General features: G+C 50.5%; 1 long non-coding RNA gene across 1 annotated transcript in view; it reads right to left on the bottom strand.

Moving 5' to 3' along the window:
- Positions 1–5,714, bottom strand: part of LOC138733840 (uncharacterized) — a 252,031-nt gene that overhangs the window by 148,557 nt on the left and 97,760 nt on the right. The gene's annotated exons all lie outside the window — the stretch shown is intronic.

Here is a 5,714-nt window from a genome sequence, read left to right as displayed (position 1 = left end):
GCGGGACGAGAGGAAGACCCCCCGGCTACAAAACGGGCATGTTGTCCGCCGCGCATGAAGGGGCCGGGAGCCGAGACGCGGCGGGCAGCGGCGGGCGACGGACGGCGGGGAGAAGGCGGCGGCGGGGCCGAGGCGGGCTGTGGCATGCGCCAGTCTCCGCGCTGGGACCACGGGTCCTGCTGCCTCCCGCGGGGGGCTGCACCTTCCCGCGCCTCTGTCCGCTGCGAAAAACAACAATAACAAAACAATAAATTAAAAAAAAAACACTAAAGGAGCAGGGAAAAGGGGAAGGGGCTCCTAGCTGTGACTTTGCCCAAAAGAAGAAATGTAAAAAGCCCGTCTATAGTCTGCGGCTCATCGCGCTGGGGAAGGCAGGCTGGGCTCGCCGGCGCCGCGCCGCCCGGCGCGACTGCGGAACGCGGCGGGGGATCCTCGGCCTTCCCGGGCCCGCAGCTGCCATCAACCCGCCAGCGATGGGGGGAGGGAGACGAGATGGGATTGATGCGACGCAGGGCAGAATCAAAAGATAAAAATAAAAAAAAGTCAAAATAATGTTTACTAAAAAGAATTTTAAAAAACCAAAACATCAACCCTAAGATTTGAATGTCGGAATCGATTTAAGCATCTGTCACGAAAGAGAAGCAGCTCATCCGGAGTGTTGTATCCGTTTTTAAATCCCAGGTCGTCCTGGTGCGGGGTTTGGGTGATTTTTTCTCCTTCTTCCCAAAGGTTTTAATACGCACACACACACATGGAGTCTTGATCTGGCTGCTATGAAAAGAAAGAAGAAGAAAAAAAAAAGAAAGTGGGGCCGCGTCCCTTCCTTCCTCAGCAGCGCAGTGCCGCCGTGGGAAAGCCGGGCTGCCCGCTCCGAGCCCTTCCGCGCCGGGCCGCGCTCAGCCGCCACTTCTCCCGGCATCGCTCCCCGCCGATGCTTACATGGGTGCGTGGGCTGCCCGCCGGCGACCCTCTCCGTGCTGCCGGTGCGTCTGGCTCGGTGGTGTTTTGTTTGTTTATTTTCCGCCTCTCTCCTCCTTCCTGTCTTCCTTCCTCCGCCTCTGCCCACCCCTCCTCCTCCTCCGTTTTTTTTTACCTTCCCTCCGCTTGTTGCAATGAGGCTCCCTCCCTGCACCGATGCCTCCGTCTTTCCCTTGCTGCGGCGGAGCCCGGCGCGACTGGAGCGGAGCAGGCAGCAGCGCGGTGCCTGCGCCCTCGGCTGCGTCCGCCTCCCCACCACTCCCGGCCACGACGACGCGCAGCGTTCAGCGGCGCGACCCCAGCCCGGCTTGACCCGGGCCCGGCCCCGTCACGTGGGCCTCTAGACACCGTGTCGCTCCGGGGAAAAAAAATAAATAAAATATATATATTTATTATATTTATCTCAAACCGCCTTGCGCAAGCGGCGGCTCGGGTTGCTGGAAAGTTGAGGGTCTTTCCCCTCCCCGCCTCCCCCCCTCCAAGCCGCGAGGATGCGCCGGTAGCGCCCGAGGGTGCCAGCCCTGCCCCAGGAGAGCTACGCGGGTGCAGAGCGTTTGATCCCCTCCGCACCGCTCCTCCGCACCCAGCAGAGGGGAGCCCCGAAGCCTGGCTGTGCCCGAGGGGCTGTAGCCCGCTGTAAATGTTGAAGTCTTAAACCCCATCCAGCCATAAAAATAAAAAAAAACAACATATATGTGATTCTGGGAATCGAAAGCGGGCACGGCACAAAACGCAATAATGTTAATAATACTTTGCACTTTTACAGCACCTGTCACCAAAGGAAGGGAAAGTATTTCATAGAGGGTAAGTTTACTCCAGTTCTCACAAAATGAGAAGCAAGAATGATTAGCACATAGCACTAGGACTATTCTTGTTATGAGTACTACTACCGGTAATAATTTCTGGCACCAGAGGTGCTCCACAGATCCCCCCATTCAGATTCTGCCAGCATGAACCCACAGAGGATGGGGAAACCGAGCCACCAAGAGGCTGTGTGGCTCACACAGCCCTGCTGCAGTCTGCTGGGGAGCTGGGAAGCCTAGCCGGACATCCCAGCACCAGGCTTTGCAGGGCAGAAGTCCTCAAGGGTCCCTGTCCTGCACGCTCTCCCATGTATGAGTAGTTCCATTTTCGTATAATAACTGCAGGCAGATAAGTTGCTTAAGGTCACTCGGTAAGTCAGTTATCTCATTGCAAGTAGAAGCCAAGATTCTTAAATCGTGGCTCTTCTAGGCAAATCCAATTCTAAAACAATTGCACCCAACTAAACACAACACCAGCCATAAAACACAGTGGAGATGAAACTAATGCGCTGTGCAGGCAGGGTATTCCCGGGGATGGCTGTCCTGGATGCCTGCCTTCAGTGCAGGCAGGAGTGCAGGGATAATTTTAGAGCCCACTCTTGCAAATATTCATGTGAGCAGGGCAGGGAAAGTCATGGAGCAGGTGATCTTGAGTGCTATCATGAAGCACATGCAAGAGAAGCGGGTGATCAGGCCCAGTCAACATGGGTTCATGAAAGGCAGGTCTTGCCAAACTAACTTGATCGCCTTCTATGACAAAGTGACTCGGCTGCTGGATGAGGGAAAGGCTGTGGATGTATCTTCCTGGATGTCAGTAAAGCCTTTGACACAGTTTCTCCCAGCATTCTGCTTGAGAAACTGTCAGCCTCTGGCCTGGACAGGCGCACACTCTGCTGGGTGGGAAACTGGTTGGCTGGCCGGGCCCAGAGAGTGGTGGTAAATGGCGTTAAATCCAGCTGGAGGCCAGTGACAAGTGGAGTTCCCCAGGGCTCCGTGCTGGGTCCAGCCCTGTTCCATGTCTTTATTAATGACTTGGATGAAGGCATCGAGTGCACCCTTAGCAAGTTTGGGGATGACACTAAGCTGGGTGGAAGTGTGGATCTGCTGGAGGGTAGGGAGGCTCTGCAAAGGGATCTGAACAGGCTGGACCGCTGGGCTGAGTCCAATGGCATGAGGTTTAACAAGGCCAAATGCCGGGTCCTGCACTTGGGGCACAACAACCCTATGCAGTGCTACAGACTAGGAGAAGTCTGTCTAGAAAGCTGCCTGGAGGAGAGGGACCTGGGGGTGTTGGTTGACAGCCGACTGGACATGAGCCAGCAGTGGCCCAGGTGGCCAAGAAGGCCAATGGCATCTTGGCTTGTATCAGAAACGGTGTGACCAGGAGGCCCAGGGAAGTTATTCTCCCTCTGTACTCGGCACTGGTGAGACCGCTCCTTGAATACTGTGTTCATTTCTGGGCCCCTCACCACAAGAAGGATGTTGAGGCACTGGAGCGAGTCCAGAGAAGAGCGACAAAGCTGGTGAAGGGGCTGGAGAACAGGCCTTATGAGGAGCGGCTGAGAGAGCTGGGGTTGTTTAGCCTGGAGAAGAGGAGGCTGAGAGGTGACCTCATTCCTCTCTACAACTACCTAAAAGGAAGTTGTGGAGAGGAGGGTGCTGGCTTCTTCTCCCAAGTGACAGGGGACAGGAGAGGGAATGGCCTCAAGCTCTGCCAGGGGAGATTCAGGCTGAACATTAGGAAAAGAATTTTCATGGAAAGGGTCATTGGGCATTGGAACAGGCTGCCCAGGGAGGTGGTTGAGTCACCTTCCCTGGAGGTGTTTAAGGGATGCGTGGATTAGGTGCTAAGGGGAATGGTTTAGTGTTTGATAGGAATGGTTGGACTCAGTGATCTGATGGGTGTTTTCCAATCTGGTGATTCTATGATTCTATTATTCTATGATTCTTAACGGGCCCAGAATCGCTCAAGGTGTTTGCAGAATCTGAATCTAAATTAGTTACAAAGGGGCTAGATTTTGGATTAGCCTTATTAATTATTCATGAAACTATATCAGTCCAGGTCCAAAATCTTCTCAAAATCTGCTTTCTGATGAAACAGGATGAAAAAATTGAGGAGGGGAAGAACATTATTTACTGGCATCTAAAATAAAAAATTTCAGATTTGTTAAGAAATTGGAGCCTGAGGAAAGAGATGGACTACTCACTTCACCTCCAAAAAATTAATGGGCACAAATATAAGCTGCCCATTAAATGACCCATCAAATTTGGCAGCTACTGATGCTGCAACCAAGGCTGTTTCAGAGTTGGAGTTAGCTGCATAGTGCCCAGGGTGCAGACACCTGGCTTTGAGTTGACAGAGGAGGGTGCCAAAGCAGAACAGCACCAGCATCTGGATCTGCTGTGCTTGCAAGAAAATCCCATTGCTTTTAAAATGGTCACTTCTGCATTCTGAAAAATGGAAATTTGATAACATTTTTAGCTTAACATCTCATTCACCAGCCTTGGGAGTGACCTCATGTACTCTGAGGATGGTTTCCTCAGAGAACCTCAATCTCTTTTCCACTGTGATGCATATGGTAAATTGATTGGGGGGAGGGTGGCAGTTAGAGTTCCTTCTCCTCCCTGTATCTGCTTGTGAAAGACACACCATTAATACATGTGTTATACTTTTAAATTTTTTAAAACTTTCCAAGCTTTTACAAATGAGATTGATGTTTTTAGGGGATTTTTTCCCCAGTTATGACTGCAATTACTTCACTGTCATGAACAGAGTGCCAAAGAGCATAATGTGGTTTATGCTGTGAAGGGATGGAGAACAGGAATGGAGTCAATAATATATTTTTTTTTGTCCATGTCACAGGTTCTCTGGGTGGCTTTGGGCACATCCCTTTCCCTATCCCGTGAGTAGGGATCTGGGCTTTGGCACCTCTGGTTGCCCATTGGTACAGCTGGGCCACCAGCACTTGCTTACCTTTGTGATCTCCACAGGTGAAACTTATTCCAGAAGTGCTAAATATTAAATAAATGATAAAGAACTGATTTCTAATTAACCCTGCAGACTTGTTTAAACAAACCATATGTATATGCCCATATGGAAAATTCAGAAATAAGCATAATGAAGCCAAAAAAAATGAGCACAGTACCTGGGTTGGAGAGATGCTCTGAAAGGGGTGATACTCACATTCTGTGCTGCTGTGGATGCCATTGCTCATGAGCAGGTAAATGTCAGCCTGGACCAGAAACCTGTCCCAAAAAATGTACCAGGGTTGCTGCTAACCCAAGAGAAGGAATAAAATCTGTTTGAGTCATACAATGGTTTGGGTTGGAAGAGACCTTAAAGGCCATGTACTCCACCCCCCCTGCCATGAGCAGGGACATGTTAAACTCGATGAGGTTGCTCAGAGCCCCATCCAACCTGACCTTGAACGTTTCCAGGGATGGATCATCTGCCACCTCTCTGGGCAACCTGTGCCAGTATTTCACCATCCTCAGCGTAAAACATTTCTCTTAGTCTGAATCTACCCTGTTTCAGTTTAAAATCATTACCCCTTGTCCTATCTTTACAGGCCCCAATAAAAAGTCTGTCCTCATCTTTCTTATAAACCCATTTTAATTACTGAAAATATTTGTATGATGTATTTGTATAATACATTGCATTCCTCATGTGATACACGTTAGTTCCTATACCTAAAAATCCCACCTAGCTGAGCACTCACTCCCCATCCCTAGAGCTCAATTCTGTGGAGGTTTCTGGGGATCTTTCCTGAACCCAGCCGTCTTTGAAGAGCTAAAGCTGAGTTTATTTGTATTGCAATTCAGCCTTTGACAGACAGTTGGAGCCAAGTCATGGTTAACCTAAATTGTTTTGCTAACAGCACCAGGGTGTGAGTCTCACCAAAGGCAGTTCCAACAAAGGGGATAAAACCAGAA

This window comes from Phaenicophaeus curvirostris, assembly GCF_032191515.1.
Source record: "Phaenicophaeus curvirostris isolate KB17595 chromosome W unlocalized genomic scaffold, BPBGC_Pcur_1.0 scaffold_35, whole genome shotgun sequence".
NCBI classification, from domain to species: domain Eukaryota; kingdom Metazoa; phylum Chordata; class Aves; order Cuculiformes; family Cuculidae; genus Phaenicophaeus; species Phaenicophaeus curvirostris.
The sequence above is the reverse complement of the archived record's forward strand: the minus strand, read 5'-3'. Positions and strand labels throughout refer to the sequence as shown.